At 40.7% G+C, this 21,334-nt stretch overlaps 1 long non-coding RNA gene across 1 annotated transcript in view; it reads right to left on the bottom strand.

The window, feature by feature from the left end:
- Positions 1-6,806: 6,806 nt before the first annotated feature.
- The window catches only part of LOC146687613 (uncharacterized), a 37,059-nt gene continuing 22,531 nt past the window's right edge, over positions 6,807-21,334 (bottom strand). Inside the window, exon 3 of the long non-coding RNA XR_014916561.1 lies at positions 6,807-6,932. This is a non-coding gene — a long non-coding RNA (uncharacterized LOC146687613). The remainder of the gene's footprint in view (positions 6,933-21,334) is intronic.

Here is a 21,334-nt window from a genome sequence, read left to right as displayed (position 1 = left end):
ATAAGATCCTTGCAAACCATTTTGTGCTCTAAATTATGTATAAAGTGATTTACAGACACCTCCACTTTCTGTTAATTACTTTCCTTTCATGGGTCGTTGCTTGAATTTTTCCACTTCATGTATTTTGTTGGTCACTGTGTCTCACAACACAGCTACTTGACTGCAGGAGGAACCGAGCAGGCTATTATATGATGCACTGTGTGAATTAACTGGCGTGCTGATGACTCATTGAAAATTCTTCTTGCTGCATATGATCCGTGCTGAGCAATGCAACGCCTCAGTCTGCACTGACTCAAGGACGAGGGAAGCTATGCAAATCCAAACATGGAGTGGTTTAGATGACTGTGAGTTATTGAGTTATTGGACATACACTGGAACCAGGAGGGGCATGTGTGTGTATATATATATATATATATATATATATATATATATATATATATATATATATATAGATATATATATATAAAATTATTATTTTTTTTCTCAAGATGGGAACAGTTTGTCTGGTTGTTGCTATGGAGCTTTACTGGAATATCTTTCCTCTTGTGTCCATCTAGAGAGAATAACACCTACTCTAACATTCTTGTTGGATCCTTTGTTTATGAGGACCGTTTTATTGCTTAAATGCTGTAAAATTGAAATAGTCCGTGCTTAGAATATTATAAAATGTTTAGTATTTTATCGTCTTCCCACTGTGTCTGTATATTCATGCAGTAGGGAATTGGTCTGGGCATTTTAATCAAGCTATAGTTTCAATTTCGAGTTTGACTTCTGTTTGCAATAATTTTCTTTGTTAGGGTTTTCTGTGATAAATAGAGTGCCCCCACTCCCCACCCCTACCCACCAAAAGCCCAAACTCATTCCCTGTAATACCTTTGACAGATACAGTTCAATTTAAATATATTTCCTTTTGAGTTTTATTGTTATCTTTACTGTTATTGGTAACTGAGTTTAGACACAAATATTTTTTGCCACAATCCTTCTGTCCTTTTTACATGTGAACTTCTGTGGAAATTGTTTAGATAAGCCATTCCCAGACTAATTTGAAATCTGAAAATCCAACGTGGCCTTCTTCAGTCACAGCTCTAATCAACACTTGAGGCATAATAAAAGTACTTCTTCCTTTTTATTTTTGATTCAGTTCATTTCAGTTTTATTTATACATCCTAAAATCACAACAACAATTGCCCCAAGTCGCTATGATGACTCTCTATGAGCAAGCACTTGGTGACAGTGGGAAGGAGAGCTCCTTTTTGACAGGAAGAAACCTCCTGGCAGAACCAGGCACAGGGACGGGCATCCGTATGCTAGTGTCGAACTTCACTGTGCATTCATGGCTCACCAGGGGCCTGCATACTGATTTTTAGGCTTACCCTCAAGCGCTACCGGGTCTTCAGATGGCTCCTGTTGAAGAAGAAATTATGTCAAATAATGCAGGGCAGTTCTTTTTGTGCAGTTTCATCAGATCAGGTGAACCATGGGTGGTAGATAAGTAGATGGCTTACATGCAGAATTAACTAGTTGATTTAAGGACTGGAGATTGAAGAGCACAAGCAAAGATAATGTAAATATCTCTGATGCCAACAGATGTTTTGATGAGATGTCACTGAGCTGGGCTGTTATCTTGCCATCTGATAAATATCTGTCAAAGATTAAGCTTGCAAACAGTATTTTACACTGCTATTAAAAAAATCCCACTTTAACCTATGCTTGCTTCAAAGACATAATGAAAATGCCATCCAGATAGAGCGTCTCACTGGATGAAGCATACCCTGATGAACTGTGTCTGTTTGCGACGATTTTCATGAATTATTCACTCATTATTTTCAGATACATTATTCTATGCTGTTGCTGAGCTCCATTAGACAGCTTGCGTAAGTTTTGCAAGGAAGTATCAGCAAACTGTCAGCAAACTAAACTATCAGTGAAGATTATTTCCTTTAATGAAAGAGAACTCATCGGGTGGCAGGTTGAGAGTTTAATGTGAACACTGGCAAACTTTAGATCATTACACAAGATACATGCTATCAAATCGATGCATGCATTTGATAGCATGGGTGGTAGGTCTTATGAGGTAGCTCTCAGCCTTCCACAAATTTCATACTTTATGAATTGTGTTTTGAAGTCAGTATTTATAGGGCAGATAAGTAAGAAGGCTCACGGGTCATGTGGTGTCTCATTAGAGTGTACATAGAGTCAATAGATATGATTGATTCATAATGGAAGATGTTGCCTTATTGAGTAACCCACTGAAGTTTGGAGTGATTTATTTTTAACTTCACATCTATTGGACTTTTCACTGATTTTCTTTGCTTCTTCTCCCTCATGCCCCTGATGCCTTTGGCCCATCTCCACGGACTCGGACACATTTAACTCTGCAGGTAAGCCCCACAAATACTGAATAATATCAACACACGACGGGAATGGCTATATTGTTAGACACCATCATTTTTTAGAAGGTTAATTTTGAAAACCCCTGGGTGAATTCGTAGATTCATAGACTGGGCTTTCTGACACCATCTGTGGCTCTCAAAGAAGACTTCCCCTCTGTAGTCATGGAACCAGCTGTTGAGTGTACCTTTGTATCATTAACTGTGCTTAGTGGCCATCTGACAACTGGTCATAGTGATTGTCAATGGGTACCCTGCCAGTCACAGGTCTAAATAAGAGCCAGAGAAGTATAAAAACATTTGCTTTCCATGCGCTTAAATGCTTAAAAGGGTTTACTTTCTGACTTTATATAAGAGCCTTTTCTAAAGTTGGAGCTAGTTTATCCACCCATAAGCCTTCTAATATATTACGTAGGTGGATTGTTTGTTCTAATCTGATGAAGGAGTAAAAAAGGGGAAGAGGGGGTTTAGCCTTGGGTTTCTGTGCTGAATAGATTTGAATCCAGTGTTTTTATTTCCAGCATATGCTCCATGAAAGGTAAGGAACATAGGCCAGGCTAGATCATAAGCAGGACAGTGGTGGTGATTTATTTAGAGGTCTTAGGAACAAAGGGGTTTTGGGAATCTCAGATTCTTTTAGAGCACGGGGGATTCTCACAGTGATAACCTCCAGAGACGATCCCAGATGGGGATGCCATCCTTTCAGCTGGCCTACTTCCCTGCCACTCGTCGCACATAGCAATTTGTGCAATCCGCCTTCACCACTTGTCCTGCTAAGCCAGCCATGTAATTATTGTGTACATTTTAGCCTTGCTGCAGTGGAAGACATTCATCTTGCTGCATAAACAATTTCCATACGGTTTGGACGCTGTACTTTGAGTGATTGTGGTTAGAGCTCCGGCATGGCAGGAGTGGCAGGAATGACAGCAGAAAACGTGTTTCTAACAGGGATGCTGTTATGTCTTAGGTAAAAAGAAAGAAAAAAACACCCCAATCCACATCACTGTGTAACACCACAGAGCTGTGGGACATAATATAGTGGGACTTAAGTACAGTGTGCTACAGCTATTTTCTTTTTCAGTCACCTGCATGATAACGCACGTGAAGCCATTCAGTATTAGCTCAATAACAGGTCTTGGTTGGGAATACAGCTTTGGTGTCTGCTGCTGTGAAGATGCAGCTGAAATTGGTGTCCTGTGAGTTCAGTAGTAAGTCAGTCCTGACCTGAAGGACAACTTTGGTGTGTGTGGTGTAACATGCAGCAATAGCCTTTGATTTATTGGAGGAATTCTGTTTATGAAGTAGTTCAAGAGCTTAAGAGAATATTTTTTAAATGTTCTTACAGTGGCTGCCCTGATATCAGAGGTTCATGTTGCTGAAAAAAAAATGGTAACAGTGTTGTGATGATTTCTATTGAAAATCTGGTGGGAAAAAGGGAAAAAAACAAAACAGTTGTTAAAAAAATATTATTGTGCTACAAGTCAAATTAATCTATAACTACCATAAAATTCATCATCTGTAGTTATTGTGATGACCCCAATTCTCCATAAATTTTTAAACATAAACTTAAAATAAGTGGAGTCAACTCCCTACTCTTCCATTGATTCCCAATTTTAAATTGTGTCTGAAGTTGGAGTCTGTGGTTTGGTTTCTGAACGCTCCAGCTGACAGTTGCAGATTGATTAGGAGTTTCTGTTTACTTCTCTACTTGCTGTAAACATATCGACATGGACCGCATGGTTTTGGCACTAGGTGGCTACATAAACAACATCTAAAGGTTTCTGTGCAATAAAAATCGAATAGCCTAACTTGTAGGGCTTTGATATGTAACAATATCAAATGTGTATTTATCTATGAGACCTGCAGAGTAATTTCCCTTAAAAAAAAACAACTAACTAAAACAAATTAAACTGTCAGAGCAGATTTTATCACTCAACTCGTTCAGTAACTGGTGTTTCTAATATTAGGTTATTCAGCATTTGCATTTGTGAAAGACAAAACAGAAAACCTATCACCAGTTCCAGTGTAAACTTTGTTTTTCAGTGATTTAGCTCTGTGTGTAAATGGTACTTGGCAGCAAAGCCTTCTGTACTTGTAGCTGATAGTTGATGGTTCAGTGTTCATGGAAAAGAATTTTCTGTCAGAATTTGTGACGTCTTTAATACAGTGCTGTGCAAAAGTCTTGAGCTCCTCCTCATTTCTTTATATTTTGCTTGGAAAATTAAAAATAGGTGGAGTGATTTATTGAACCATATGGATATACATACAGGAAATACAGGATATAAGGGAATTCATTCTAATGAGCTTAAAAGTCAACATTAGATATGACCTTTATTCTTCAACACAGTGGGAACTGTCTCTTGTTTTTTCCTTATGTAGTTTTCAGGACTAGTCCTCCAGACATCCTGAAGGACATTCGAAGCCCTTCTTTGGATGTTGGCTGCCTTTTGTTCTGTTCTCTTTTAAAAATGATCCCACACTGCTTCAATAATGTTGAGGTCAGGGCTCTGGTAAGGCCTGGTAAGGTGTTCCATGGTATGTTTTTCTATCTAGTTATGCTTTTAGTGCGTTGGCAGTGTGTTTGAGATCACTGACTTGCTGAAAAATGACCTGTTGCCACTGAGTTTCAGTCCAGTTCTTGTGTATCTTGGCGTTACTCAGCCTTTCCTCTTCGTTTCCTGTCTCTAAGAATGGCTTCTTGAACATTTTTGATGAGGCTTCAGTGGACAATAGATGGATAAGTTAAAAGGCCAGGATCTCTGAGGTCCTATGTCAGATCTTTGCTGGATTTCCCCCCCGTATTTCTTAAGGATATCAGATTCTTCTCATCTGCTTCAGATAGCTTTTAAGCCTGCCACTTCTTCTTTTGTCCTCCAGTTGTGCAGTTTCCTCTTTTTAAGGAAACATTGAACACCATGTTGAAATTGCCATATTTTCAGCCAGTACCTCTTTGGGAATCAACAAAGCAGTTATAGGTGACTTAAGACTTTTGCACACAACTGTATATTTCCTTTATGTGTGGAGTTTGGATGCTCTTCCCATTCCTGTGTGCCTTTCCTCCGGGTTCTTCTGGCTTCTTCCGCAGTCTAAAGATATGTTTGTTTGGTTAACTGGTGATTTTAAATGCTCTGAGGATGTGAGGTATATAAAGTGCTTAAAGTGCATTGAATAAAGCACTTTATAAATGTACGGCTAGTCCAAAGCACTTTGAGTGGTCAGTAAGACTAGAAAAAGTGTGATATAAATGTCATTCCATTTCCATTATTCTTATAGCTACACTCATGATTTTCCCCACGCATGATCTGCTTCTGTTGTCCATGTTGTAGAATAAAAAATGCTCGTTTAGAGCATATTTCCTCTTCCTATTGTCTTCTTGTGCTAATGTAAATGCATATTGACGTGTATGAGTTGTTCTTCAATAGCCAATGCTGCCTAAACCCTGTTAATGCTTTGCCTGTGATTTTGTCGCATTGAATGAAAATAAGCAATACAGTCCCACGCTTCAAAGCATCCACTTGTTCCATTATCCAACTTGTTCAATGAAAAGGGAACAAGGACATGGATAAAGAGAGACAGTTCACCTTCAAAGTATACCTTGCATGCTTTTAAGCGTGTTGGCTGCAGTGGCAAATTTTAGGAGAACTAGACTAAATAAATAAAAAGGCAAGGGAAAAAAAGTGGTCCAGTGAGTGACTCTGATACGCAAGGCTTCACTCAGTAGAAACTTTTTTTCAGGACAAATCTAAGTGGAATTGATCAAAGCCCACTGATTGGCTTAGCCTCATCTTTTTGTCCGAACCCACAACACGCAGCACTCACCTCAGAAATAATGATTTTTTAAAAAAATCAATATTAGCGTAATGGGTCATCACGAGCATGGTTACAGATCTGATTCCTCATTATTTATTTCAGGCTTGCTGGATGACTAAGCGTCATTTTGCTCTTTTGATCCCAAATTGAAAGAAACCTGTTTATGTCCACACCTCACTGCCTATAATCACATGTCATTTATAATTCTGTTTTAGCTCCTCAGACACTATTTGTGAAAATTAGCTCATTTACTTAAATACACATCAGACTACAACTGAGCCAGATCAAGGGAGAAAATTGCTTTAAGTATGCCTTTAGGTGCTTTTTTTGGTGCTTTTTGTAACATTGGATACTGTTTGTGTTGTAATTGGTTTGAAGACCTGCGGCCGGACAACAGCACCTGGTGATGATGGCAGGTTTTATGTGATCCATGCGGCTTAGGCCCCTTATTTTTATTTATTTTTTGCATTTCCTGTTGTGTTTCTGTACAAATCAAGGCACTGGACACTGGGTACAGGCAGCACAGGAATCATTCAATGACACCCTGTGGTGTAGTTCACAGCTTCTCCAGTTGAAGGGGGTTACGCAAGATCTGCAGCATCACACTTAAAGAGGAGAGTCATAAATCAAACAGCGCAGTCACAGCAACGCAGCAACTTTGTGTCTGAGTTGCTCTGAGTGCTCTTCATCTCTTCTGCTTCGTTTCCCCTCTGCTCGCTCTCTTTATCCAATCTGGAGGAGATAACAGATAACAAATAAATAAATAACTTCATTGTTCTTTTTCTGAGAGTCTTTCAGTATTTGTGTGGTTAATGACAGCAATTCATGTGAAAATTTTCTTATCCTTTGTCATGTCCCCACCTCTTTCACACTTCTTCACTGCAGTGTCCTTTAAGCCTGTAAATTATAGGCACACTTTTTTTTGCCTGAATTGCCACTTTTCCTGTCTCACCAACTTTCCTGAACAAAGAAGGAAGTCTGAGATTGTTTTTTGCTTACTGTTTCAGCACCAAGTTGCAGGATTTTGGCACGAGCATCTCTTGAACGTCTTCCAAAACTCTGAAAAAACAGAAGCTGATGCAACTTTTTTCACCCATAGTTGAATTTAACGTTTTCATTCAGGTAATTCAGTTGCAGTTACACACTCTTTTTGAACAGATTTATCTCTATTAAAGCCGTAAGTTTAATTAAGTTTTAGATTTCACTTCTGTTTTAAAATGACCGTCTTCCTCTTTTTTTCTTTCCGATAAATACTGTTTTAGAGGTGGATGCTCATATATAATAAACATGGTCATTCATTTAAAATGAATGAGGTCAGCGTATGTGTAAGAAATCCACATGAGAACAAAGCTCAGGCTTCAGATTGCTGTAAATACTCAGATTCCAACAGTTTATTTCGACACCTGGTTTGTGATGAATTCACCAACACTAACATTATTTCTAATGTGGTCATGTCAGGCACACAGCGCAAGGCCTAGTTTGGAATAAGTAAAGGTTATTTTGAACTGTGAATCATACAAAACTACTCTGATGGACTCTATTGAATAAAAATACAGAGGTGCATAAAAGACCGATTTAAAATAAAATCCTAAAGAATCATAAAAAAACAAAAAAACCAAACTGGTTACTACTAGGTATCTTCTTTTTTGCAGAAACACAAGTTTTATGCTCTTTGTGGATAAAAATTTTTGGACCACACCTCTTAATCTTTGTATTCAAATGGCCTCAGTGCTATTCCCACAGGTGTAGCTGTGCAGTCTGCCATACTAAAGAGTTCACTGAATTTGAGTGTCATAGTGTAATAAGATGCCAACACTGCTACAAGTAAGTGCATGGAATTTCTTCCCTCCTAGCTATTCCAACAACTGAATGTGGTATTTTGGCAAAATTTGAGCAAACTAGCAGACCATGTAAAGTTACAGAGCGAGGTCACCTAATGGTATAGTCAACATCCTGCTGACTCAATAACTGCTGAGCTCCAAACTTCCTCTGGCATTAACGTCGGCACAGTAACTGTGGGCCGGGAGCTTCGTGGCTTGGATTTTCATGACTGAGTGACTCCTGTAGGTGTAAGGTGGATGTGGCCCAGTACTTTTGTTCATATACTGTAAGTGAGTAGTGAGTGTAGGCATTATATTTTTAAGTGATTCCACCTGTCATCCATCCCATTATTGTGAACATGATATCCCAGGAACGTTGGAAGGGAATTTCTTCAGATTTGGCACAAATGTTTACTTGAACTGGAGCATGAACATCTAACATGGGAGGTCAAAGATGTCGCAACACATGCTTTCAGGCACAACTTGGAAAATTCATATTAGAAAATTAGTTTTTAATGATAAAGTAATAGTGATGATCTTTAATGTCCATAGGTCAAAGATCAGGTTTGATCAGATGATGATTGTAGTTAAACTTTTATGTAAAAAAATATGTGGCCTCTCTAAACAGCTTGTACTGCTTTGACCTTCCAGCACTCCCACAGAATCACGTTATGTTCATAATAAACAGTTTAACACCTCGCTGAAGTACAGAGACCGGGGAGCATCCGGTATCCATGGCCATGGCTGGCATGTGATAGAAGAAGGAGGAGAATGGGACTCAGCCGCCGGATGTGTAGTCAGGAACCAGTCATCACTCTCTTCCTAATCTCCCTGTTCACCCCCCTGTTCACCACCATCTGGAGAGGATGCCAGGGACTGGCCTGGTGGCAGAATTAGACTCACGGGCTCGGAGTGCTGCCAGGCTTGAGAAGAAAATCCTAGAGGGAAAGGGCCTTTTTGCTGTTCACGCTTGTCTGTCCTGCGTCCTTGCTCTGTGGAATTGGACAGCAGCCTATTGTGCTGACGTAGGCTGCCCGGCATCTCAACAAGACAACATCTAGCTCATCTGGCACCCAAAACATGCTCATAAGAGCAAAACCCTTGATTGTGGATTAGTCATTCTCTGCAAAGAAGCATGAGTTTAAGGTGTATTGAAATCAAGCTGCACACAAGATCACTGTAGCTATCTGTAATCAAAGCCTCTTTTATGCTTTCCCCAAACCCTCCTTTGTAGCAACTGTCTAATTCAAAGCAGTTGCAAGGTTAAATTTGTGGTAGAGGTGCCTATCGTTTGAGCTCTACTCCCCTGGAGATCACCAAACTGTAGAAAGCTGTCTTTTGCCAAATAATGAGAGTTTTAGCAAAAATAATGAGTGCAAAGATGCACTGAGGATGTGTTCAGATGTTTCTGGTGTTTGCTGTACGTTCTATAAATAATGCTTTATTTGCTTTGAAAAATGGGGAGCCCATCAGATATCATCAATTCTGACCCTCTTGTCTTTTGAATCGGTGCAAGTTGGCTAATTGGTGATGTGAGCAGAGATGCAGAGTGAAGTAAACCCCTCTCCATGGTTACCCAGGTTTTATGCTTACAGCAGGCCACAATAAGGAACATTTTGTCTCTGTCAGCATGGTTAGTAAGCCAGATGGAATTGAGGCTGCATGGAGGAATAATTTTAGTTCATTCAGTGGACTGCCACTGCCAAAATGTCTGATTATCTCCTCTTTCTGCACCTCCTCTCCTTCATCGCTACCAGTCAAACTAGCTTTAATAACCTGGTGGTCACTGCTTTGCTTTCACCTTTCATATCCTGACAGCTCAGTGGTCTGCCGAGAGACGAGACGAGGACAGGAAGTTATAATAGGTCGTTTGAGGCAGGGGTACAGCGCCAATGTTTGTGTGTGTTCACAAATGAGCGGCCTTGACTATGAGCCACGAGAGGAGCTCATCCTCGCTGATGAACTGCCTCTGATAGATTCCCCCCCCCTGCAGTAATATGGGTCACAATCATGAGGGATCTTCAAATGATAATACAGATCAAGTCCAACATGATTCCCGTTTCACTTAGACTGCTAGGATTTTGATGTAAGTGGTTTGTACTGTTTGTACTGATTTTGGAAATGCTGAAGTTTTGATTGCTGGCAGCAAAGACCCTAAACACTAAAAAAAGCTTAAATAGTTTTCATATCGGGGGATTTTTTTTCTAAATGTCATTTTGTATTGAGGTCTTTTGTTACAATTTCTTTTAAACATGAGTGCGAGACCACTCTTTAGCCATCCCTAAAGGCACACTTCACTGTCCGGGGTCGACTGTCTGAGACAAATAAAGATCCACAGCACTATAGTATCACTGCGTCTATGCAGGATTTGAACTTGAAGGTGTTCAGTCACAATGGTAGCTTAGCATTGTTTGCTCCTATGTGACCCGCAGTTCCTACGGTCGTGCATTGGTTAGGACTGGGTTTTAATCCACTACCTGGGTGGGGCCTTTTTATGTAGTGTTTGTATATTTTGTGAGTTCTGTCATGCTAATTGGTTTTCTTGTCGTAGTCCAAAGAAATGCATTTTAGGTTGGTTGGCAAATGTAAATTAATTTACTTGGACTCAATCATGAACCGATTTGCTCACTGTGACCTCACATCTACAGAATGTATCCACTAATAGTCTAAAATGACAATTTGATGACATTTTATATCTAAAAAGGTCAAAGGTCAAGACTGAACAGGCATGGATGTAAAGTGCAAGCTGACTCGATGGTGGAGGCATACTTTTAGTTTTTGATTAAGGTGATAATCAGCGCATGGCTCCTCCTCTAAACTAGAATGTAACCTTGTTGTTATCATTAGTAGCAGCTACAGTTCATGTCCCCATTTGCACCATCAGACCAGTTTATGATCTTTTAAGATTTTTAATATGGAAAATAAATAGCCTTGCATAACACGACCGCACTTTGTTTCCCCCGTTGCTGCTTCTTAATTATGAAAGCTGCGTTTCACAAACAGATTTCATAATCTTGCTGCAGTATTCTGAGTTTGAATTCTGTCTAGACAGAAAAAGCAGCGTTTCTTGAGCATTGCTACGTTAGAAAAACATGGAAGCTGGAGTTGTTCGCTTTCCCCCCCGTGAAAATCAATGTTGTTCTGACCTGAGGGATAAACAGTACCTGAGTCTGTTGAAGTGGATTTCAAACAAAATGAGTTTCCTTTTTCCTTTAATTTAATTAACCAGAAAATTGCTGAAGTTCAGGAAGGACAAATGTGTTCCCCGCTGTATATACATAAAAAACCCCAAAAACAAAACATAAACATAACCTATTGGTGAACACATTTAGAGTTTGCGTATTTCCCTTCTGGCTCTAGTCAGCCGCTCAAACGGGGCGATAGTAATCAAGGCCTGGCACGCCGCCTTCGATGTGTATAATATGCGAGCGTATTGTTTGTTCGTGTAGTCGTTTGTAAGAAAAACAGCATGGAGCAATATGGTTTGTCCTCCCATAATGTATTGTTGGTGTCTTACTGTGAAAGCAAGGTTTTCTCCTGTACTCCCTCCTACTCTAACTCCCTCCCTCTCTATCTCTCTCTCTCTCGCACTCTGCAAGGTTGAACGTGGGCGGCTGTACAGAGCATGACAGCAGTGCTCTGTTGAATGTAGACTTGAAATGAGGAATAAAGAAATCCAGCACCCATGGAAACACTGAGACAGTCTTGATAATGGTGCTTGTTTGTCTTTAGGGCAGTGGATGTGCAATTGTTGAGCCGATAGTTGTAGCGCCATTTTGTGGTTTTTGTTTTGTAGTATGTCCACGTTTAGGGAAAAAGGTGGATTGCGAGACTTTCCATTCTATTTTATTTTATTTTAAAAAATTTGAACGTGAAGTTTGTTTTTTTAATCGATGCTGTGTTTGTGGGCCAATTTCTAGTTTGAGTGTGTTCGTGATTTTCTCTGTCATGCTGTATATTTTGTTTGTTCATGCCAGGGGATGTTTGCATCCCATAAAGCCTTTGTTTCTATGTTCGCCTTTATGTAAGCATCCTTTTTCTTCCATCGTCTGCGCTCCTGCTGTGAATTGTTCAGCGAGGGGCTCAGCAACAGTGACACTGATGAGCACGGCATCAGCCTCCAGCAGTGTGTGTGTGTGTGTGTGTGTAGTTGGGGTTTTGTGTGTGGTTGTCTGTGCATGTGCCTCATAGTGAGTTTTTCTATTTGTGTCACGCCCCTCTTGACAGTGCGATGGCATTGATGAATGCAATTGCAGCTGGGCTGAGCTGAATGTTGCTTGTGATTGTGTATCTTTTCTGCCTGCTCTTTTGTTCTTTTGGTCTCACCCAAAGTCAAACAGCAGAAAGACGTTTTTCCAATTTCTTGACACACTTTAGTTTCTGATAGAGAGAGGGGAAATGGTGTTGATTAGTTGGATGGCTGCACAGCAGTCAAACTGGGTGTGGAGCAAAGGCTGCAGTGGGGAGCTAGTTGATGGGTGACTGTGCAGAAATCGCAGCAGAGTGGATTAAATGTGAATTGAAATTTAACCTAATACTCTTTTAATGTTCTTAGATTTTAGACATTAGAAGGTCATTTAAATGTAAATAGCTAGCCAGAGAATCTCATTTATCATGTGTACAAGTTTATGGAAAGCATTAAACTGTAATTCCCCATTGCATTATGGTAAAACACTGGCAGCTAGATTTTCTGGTGTTAAACTGTTATTTTACTGTGCACCTATCTTATTCCAATACAGTACTGTGCTATTATCTTGGTTTCATAATGTTATTTACTGTTCTTGCTGTAATGTGAAAAAATAACAACAACAAAAAAACTGTTTATTTTTATTGATGTACTAAAGTAATCTGGAACTATGCAAACACGGTGCCTCGGCTTTGTCCGAGTACCCTGAACTTGTGGGCGTTGTAGCCTAAATATTATATCAAGATAGTTCAGGAAAATGTGCATTTTATTGATGCTTGCACCAGTATTTAAAAGTGTCAGTAAATTAAGAGTATTTTCCATCCTTTTTTTCCAGTCAGTTTCTGTCATTGATGATGCATCACATAATTTGAAGTGTGAATCTATTGAAACAAGATGTTAGCACATGCAGCAGCAGCATTATAGTGCAACAGTAATGACACGCCATTATATTTAGTAGCTCCCATTTTAGGTATTAAATTGTAATGGCAGTGTGACACAGCTCTTGCTCTCAGACATGCCCGGGCTTGTCTTGTTGTCTTGTTGTTGGAAGGGGAGTTAAATGTGTGGCATTGCTGTAGCAATGATATCTAGATATTTTTAGTTCATGTTAAAAATTAAGGCCGGTATTGTCACGACAATGAGCTTTTGGCTCCCTTGCTCTTAAACACTTAACCTTATGGGAATGCTCCTGCATTCAACATGTGAACATTTGTACACCTGAGCCTGACATGATTAATTGGACTCTTTCTTTGTAACTTCTTAGAAATCACGTCACACATCCAGAACAGTCACAGTTTAAATGCAGCATTAAGATTGGAACTGAACCATTGTGATACTACTTTATATTTTTAGCTCATCATCTGTCCATCAACAGTTGACAAGAAGTACTAATTACAAACTTGCACAGATTGTGTCAGGGTCACATTTAAACCAGGACATTCTGCTTCTGTGTGTGACTTAAGTCATTCAAATATGATGCAATGTGATTTTTCCCACATGATGTAGGAGCTGAAAGAATTGAACTGTGTTAACTGGGAATGGTAATGCCCAGAATTCCTTTATTTTATTTTTTACGGCAAGTTGTTAGAGTGTATAGTCTACAGCAAACTCTTGGTTTGAGTGGTTTTATTTCCAATACTTAAGAGCTCAATAAGACGCCCTCTTTCAAAAGAAAAAAAAAAAAATCAGACTCCTGTTATGTAACTGCAATTATGCCAATATCTGCCTGCTTAGTTGTTTTTGTTTGATAATTGATTTTGATCATGACTTTGGCTGTGTTTCACTCCAGCTTCATTTTTGCACATATAATAATTGCTTTGATGGAAACAAGCACATAGTAATTGGAATTCAGATTATACTCATCCATCTGAGCTATTTGAAGATGATCTTAATCATTTTTTTTCGCTGCTCATGGCCTACTTTGTAAAGACTAAAGGCTGCCACTTTTTTTTTAGTTCTTATCATCTCATGACTGATATAAGTCAGCATCTAATTGGCTGTTTCAAAAATTCTCTTCACTTTTATCAGGATGCTGTGGGGTTAAAGTCTGAGCACCAGGTTTTGCTTACAAAAAGCAACAGGCAGATGTGGAAATAAAATCATGAATGAACGGATGAATGAAAAATGAAGTGTTGTGCAAGTAAAATGTAAAACAGAATTTGTCTTGACACTTAAACAGGCATGAGGGCTTTGAGGTTGCCTAGGCAACTGGTTGCCTGTGCGATGGATGGGCAAGTGGGCGTGGAGTCAATAGGGGTTTGTGGGCCGGCGAGAGCGGAGGCAGCCGATTGGCACACAGCACATGCAGCACGGGGGCTTAAAGCAGAGCTCATCATCTGACAGTGGTGTCTACCCGCGTCCATCTGCAGCGAAATGAGGAGGGTCACGGCAGCGCGGCATCCTGGGAGTCCACACCTTTGCCTTTGTATCCCACAACAGCTGTTTGTGAAAATGGCACAGTCATGGGGACTCCCTCCCCTCGATTTTTTTTGATTGCCGCGTTCTCTGGATGCAGCTTTAAAAAGTCACGTACTGCGCCTCTTAACATCAGACTTTTTAGTCATGAGCTTGAGCTAGAAAACAGAATAAGAAATGCTTATTTATTTTTTGATTACTGGTCCATATTCCAAACTAATGTCAAGATTATCCTGGCAATATTGAAACCTATTGATCTCCAATGAAGTCCTGTGATCTAAAACCTCTTCAGAGATGACATACAAAAGCATCAGATCATCACCTACTTGCAGCAAAGGCAACACATTACACACATCTGGCAAAGCTAATGAGTCTTCTATTGTTTGAAAAGCTATGTAATCAGCTAATATTTGCAGCTCTGGTTTACTGTAAAGTGAGACAATGAAAACAACAAATCCTCACACTGGAGAATAATCAGCCTTGAATTGCCTTGCAGTAGTCTCACCACTTTCAGTGTTGACAACCTAGGCATGCAGCAGTGTTTCCAGCAAAAACCACTGAATAGAAATTCAAAGCTCCCTATTAAAGGTCAGAGGTCTTGTGGTTTGCACATTACTGTTCGCTCTAACAGCAGCGAGGACTCCACTGACCCCCACTCTGGTGTTTATTTACAGTTGTGTTGCAAAATGATACCCTTAGCTATAAGACAGGTAGTGGTTTAGCATGAAATAAACAGCTATTTTCACGGGTATATATTTGTTATTCCAGTGCATAAGTGTTGTTTTTGTTTGCAGTAAGAGCCTAATTAGTATTCCCTCCTGATAGTATCTCGTCTGTATAAATACATTTAGCTTATGGGGATGTCAGCAGCCATTTCTCCTCAATCATACAGCCGCCCAGGTCATTTGCATTAAGTAGCCTCTTTTTAGGAGCTAATTATTCACATGAATTTCTAGCCTCTGCACTGTTTTTTCCCCCTCAGGCTGTCACCTCAGCCATTTTGTTCTTACTTTGAGTGAGAGGCTGATCAACAGTGAGAGATTCCACTGAGGATGCATTGTGCGTGGGCCACTACCCCACTGATGAGCTCCTTATGTAATATCCGTCTTCCAACCTCTCAGTGCACACTGGTGGTGGATTGTCCACAGTCAGCGCGACCTGGCAGATTTCACTCTTGTGTGGACACATTTAACATATCTCACCCATGCATGTGTAATATAGTAGCTGCACAGGAATCTGGAATTTCTTTTAGGTAGATTCAGATGGGTTTACCCTAATACACACATGCAGTAAAAAATATGCCATGTGTGTCAGAGGTCATCTTTGTTTCTTTCTGTATCTCCTGTCACTCTGGGTTAAAAGGGCCTTTAAATATATATATATATTTTTATTATAGTCTGTCTAGTGTATTTGGTTTTTATATAGCAACAGTGGCCCCCTGTGGTGAGGCTCTGTCACCACATACACAACAACTGAGGCAGGTTTTGACCTTTGGTGTGAAAGCTCTCTTTTCACATTTCATCTCACAGAGAAATAAAGGACAAAGTGAAGCCAGACTGCAGCAGAATCACTGCAACAAGCAGTATTACCCACCAGCACCGGGGTGGGGGGTTTGCAGAAAATGAGGGTGTCTGTTGTGTTGTGCCCTGCACTAAGTGGGCAGAGCTTATGCTGGGATTGACATCAATCTCTTTCGTTTATTGTGTCAAGACTGCGCTCAGTCGTTGGCTAAAGTCAGATTAGCCATTTATTTACTCTACAGCTGTCCCTTCTCCAGACGCAGTGCAAAGGCATTATTGTGTTCGGGTTATTATCTCTGGATCTAGCAGGCGATGGAGTACCCTCCTCAAAAAAAAAAAAGAAAAAAGAAAAAAAAAGAAGAGTCTGTTACAATAATTCCCTTTATCACTCGTCTGGCTAAATTGCCTTTTTTACCATGTAGGTTTGGTTGGTTGAATGAATGGGAACATCCTTTTCCAACCTTTTAATATTCTGGAATCTGGAATTTTCCGGATCCGGAAGTTTTTCAGCCATTTTCTCTGGTAATTCAGCATTTATGACAGGAGCTTTAAATGACTGTGCTGACTTTGCCTCAAGACGCCCTGCATTTTGATGGCTGAGATGCTCATTGAGAAGTCAGAAGGCATATAGGGACAGACAGAGTGAAGAAATCAATTAAAACATCATTACATCTTCACAGCATTCACGGCATTGCACCGCTGATGGTCTTCACAGCAGCTCTGAATCATGTGACCGTCTCCTCTGATGATAAGGCATAAAATAAGTCAGAGTATCCGAGTCCTAACATGTATAAAGGCGCCTGACATGCAAGTAAAGTGAGGTTCATGAATACTTTGATAGATGGATAAGCCGTAGATGTGTTCTAGCATGAGTCATTGCCGGACCATTAGGAGATATGGACACACCGATAGGATTACAGTGCACTGAGCAGCTGTTTATATGTAAAGAGGATAATTAGCAGCGCTTCTCCCACATATTTTTATTAATAGAATAGACTTCGGAATAGTCAAGAGAGTTTATTTGCGGTCAGTGCCCCACAGGATGCCGGCAAGTACGGCCTCTGTGCAAGTAATGCATTCTCTATGGTGTTTGTTTCATGCCGAATGTGCGTGTGTCATGACTTTTTCAGTGTGTGCTTTGAAAGCAAAGTCTACTTAGCACAGAGAAAGTGAAAGCCAGCACAAATGAGACTGAATCCCGAGAGCAGCTGCTTATCTGTCAAGTATTTCATGTGCAAACATGTATTTACCTCCTTAGACAGTTTACACAGGATGATGATGATTTGCCATTCGAGCGCCATAGAGATCGACGCCATATACAGTTTCTTGGTTCATGTAAATATTTTCTGTGCTGCTGATTCCCTCACACACACACACACACACACACACACAAACACACACACATATACGCACCATTCTGATTTTCATTTACGTTAATTGCACTGTGTATCTTTGTTTTTTATAATTTCCACGCCGGACACCAAGATAATTCTTTGAATAGATGGAATTTAATTTGCGACTGCAGCGGACTGTGTCAGGGTGATTCATGAGAAAACTCATATCGGCCGCTGTGAACCCACAAGATCATCACTTCTTGAATTTATGCATAACAATAAAATCAATTTTAAATCTCTCTGATCACCCCGTGCCTTGGTGTAGCACATAAAAATGACCATCACTAAAATAATCATTCATTTTGACAGCAGCAGCGTGGAGATAATCACCCGATGGCAGTGCAAGATGAAAGCAGTGATGTCACCTGCATGCATGCATGTAGATGTTCACTGGGAGGTTGGATAATGATGAAATACGCTGAGGGCCGCGTGGTTCCTACCGATCATCAATGAAATGCACATCAGTTAATGGAAACCATCGTTCTTCTCATTCACTTGCCACAACTGATATGAAAATGCACGCTTTCAGCTTGTTTTCTATTAGAGCGTCAGCAGTTTTATTGGCTTTCAGGTGCTTTAATCATCTGTTTGATGGCGCTCTTTCCATTAGGTAGTCTGCGTCAGCGTGCCTGACTACATACCAACACAAAGGAAGAACATCAAAGGATGTGGACTTGTTTGTTACACACTCCTTGGGAAACCCAGTTTTTTGTGTTGTAGCTTATAATAATTTCAGTGGAGCTCATTTAATTTTGAGTATGTTTTCTTTCCTGTTGCATCATTTCCTCAAATGTCCTAAATTCCAAGACTGCATGCTTTTTAGTTTGCTTATATCTTTGACAGGAATTTGCCTGAAAGAAAGAAACAGACTTTTTGCACTCAATTTATCCACAGTGGGTCACAGAATCTGTTACTGACTCAAACAATCAAGGCTTTCTATTCGAAAACTTGTACAAGCATATATCTTATACAAGAATCGTGGCCTAAAATTAAGTTTTTAACTTAATTAAGTTTTTAACTTAATTTTAGGCCACAATTTTAGGCTCAGATGTGATTGGCAGCATGGGGACAAACAGTTGTTGAGCTGGTCACAACTGCTACACAGCAACTGGTCACAAGGTTTTGCAATTAGCCATACCTTCTTTTTAAGTGGCCACAAGCCAAAGGGACAGGAAGTCAGTGACAACCCCCCCCCAAAAAGCATAGCATATGACTGAAGTAATGGTTAGCATTTAACAGTAAACCACACTGTTTTTTATATCTGTCACAATACACATCTACTCAGTAGTTCGCTGCCTTCTCTCCTTTTCTATTGTTATTCCTGACCAGCTTCACCAGCTCTCTGAACGTTACCAGCCCTGTGTCTTTACAACAAAACTGTAGATGAGGCAAAAGCGAGCGATATGCCAGCCATCCTGCAGCTGTCACTCTGAAGAGGCGCAAAACCTGACACTGCGGCTGTGCTCATCTCATTGGCATGCACCAGCAGTGACCAGGCAGTCGGTTCAGACTCAGTACAGACAAAAGGGCCTATCAGAGAAAAGCGACAGCAGGCTTCACGCGCCTTTACCTTTTGATCCCCAAGCACTGACCTTGACTCCCAACTGTTTAAACTGCCTTTGTTGCTGCAGAGGTAAGACAGGAAGGGAATGAGGCTTGGGATCTCTGTTATTTTTTTGCACCATGTGGTAGCTTTCCATCATCGGCCCTGAAACAGTGGTGTGCTATGGCACCTTTCAGCAGGTTTCTCTCATACCTGATTCTTCCTGCTGGGAGCCCAGAAATAGTGCACTGCAGCAGTGTGCTTCTCCTAGGGGTGGGCCGCCATGTGACCTCAGAAACTACCTATGGAGATGCCTGAGTAAAAATAGCAGAGCCGTCATCTTCTGCTAATACTGGAGATCAGGCTGTGTGTGTGTGGGGTGGTGTGGGGGGGCTTCCCCTGAATTTCATTAATCTCAGAGTGTCTGCAGTTATTTATCACGCAGGATTGCATAACAGAGAATCGCATTAAAGAGCTGCATCTTCCCAGAAGTGCGGATGAGGCTGATGCATCTTGGAGGGTTTGAGGTAGCAGGTATTTGTAATGGTCCAGTTAAAGAACAGGTCTCCCTTCTGCTAGGGACTCTGCTGATGCAGTGTTCAGCAAGCACAAGAGGGGGATGGAGGATTGTGGGCGGATAGGACTGAGTTAAGGATGAAGAGATGCAGAAGGAGAGAGGAGGAGGAGGTGGAGAAGAACCAGAAGGAGATCACATTCTTGTGTCATTTCTGCTGCTGAGGATTGTGTTCCTGTAGCCTAAACCTAAAATTCACAGCTCATTAGCCTGCTTATTTCACTTTGGAGTACAGAAAGGAAGATGTGGCGTGCGTGTGGAGTGTGTATGTGTGGCAGTGTGTTTATCATATCGAAACACATTAAACCTTAGTGGCAAGGAAAAAAAATGAATTGCTGAAAAGTTAGCATGGATTGGAGGTGTAGGAGGTTATGACACTTCAAATCTCAATGAGGCCATAGTGTTGAATAATAATGCACACTGTACATGCTCTGCATACAAGGTGCTTTCTGTTAAATGGATTCAAGAGGACTCTGGAAAATGAAATGTTTAAAACGGGTTAGATCGGCATCTCAAGTGCAACATTGTTCACTCTTGCTCATTAAATGGCCAATTATTGCAATTTAGATGCAATTTTCTTGGCTTTTAATAATTTGTTACAGGTGAGAGGGCGCTAAAATTTTCAGCAAATGGCTCAGTTACTGATATTAGGGCAGGCTACGCCTAACGTCAGTAGCAGTCTGGCTTGGCGAAGAACACGATGTTGACGTCTCAGCAGTGAAAGCGGAGAGATGATGACTGCATCATTCCCATGGATGTTTCAAGGTCTCAACTGTACTTCTGTGGCAGCTGTCTGCCTGGACACTCTCCACAGAAGTGCAGAAGTTATTAAATTAATCTCTTTGGTACAGCAGCTACAGTATGTTCCTCCATTAAACTGACTAGATTGTGACACATCCAGAAGAGAGAAGTCCCCCATGTCTAATAAAGACCACTTGTCAGCATTTTAAAGAATCCAATCTGTGGTTTGGATGTAAGCCCGAAGAAGTGTGATCAGTTAATATAAATTCCAAGTACATTTTATATTTTGCCCGCAGGTCTGTTCACATGATATCTCACAAGCCTTTTGCCCCTCTTAAAAAGAAAATCCCCCCCCAAAAAAATCAAAGTAATAAAAAAACTGATCAGTGCTGCTTCTGTGCACTTTCTGTTTCGCTGATTTGACGGTGATTTTTAAAAGGTCTCTCGTTCAAGCTTTTACGTGTTTTTGTTCCACCTCGTCTGTGTCAATACCCGACAAAGGCGCTGCGGTAAAATATCAGATGGAGGCACAGAAGCTTCGCATCGAGCTCTCTGCGGTCATGAGAACCGTCAGAAGTTGACAAACGGGGGGGAAAGTGCTGAGCTTATGTGTGTGCGACATATTACCGTTGTTTCCGTGATTAAGCAAAGCCGTTGTGCGTGTCCTAGCTAGTCCATTACTCTCCTGCCATTTTCAGATTTGGCTTACATTGTAACAAAAGCCCTCCAGCAGGCCTCAGTTTTTTGGAGAGCCAAATTGCAGGAAACACTGTTTGGGCACCATTACTCAGTGTCTCCATGTCAAGTCTAATCAGGTCAGGTTTTGTGATTCATTTCGGCCTGCTGCTCGTGCCCACACCATGCTGGACAGAAGCAAATAGCACAGCGAAGTGTTTCCTCCTTCAGTGTACCTGTCGGGGACAGGATGATAGGCCATTATG

Source organism: Copadichromis virginalis, linkage group LG18 (assembly GCF_057382275.1).
Source record: "Copadichromis virginalis isolate Kocher_CV1m ecotype Utaka linkage group LG18, C_Virginalis_male_GT1.1, whole genome shotgun sequence".
NCBI lineage: Eukaryota > Metazoa > Chordata > Actinopteri > Cichliformes > Cichlidae > Copadichromis > Copadichromis virginalis.
Note: the sequence above shows the minus strand (reverse complement) of the source record. Positions and strands in the feature narration are given on the sequence as shown.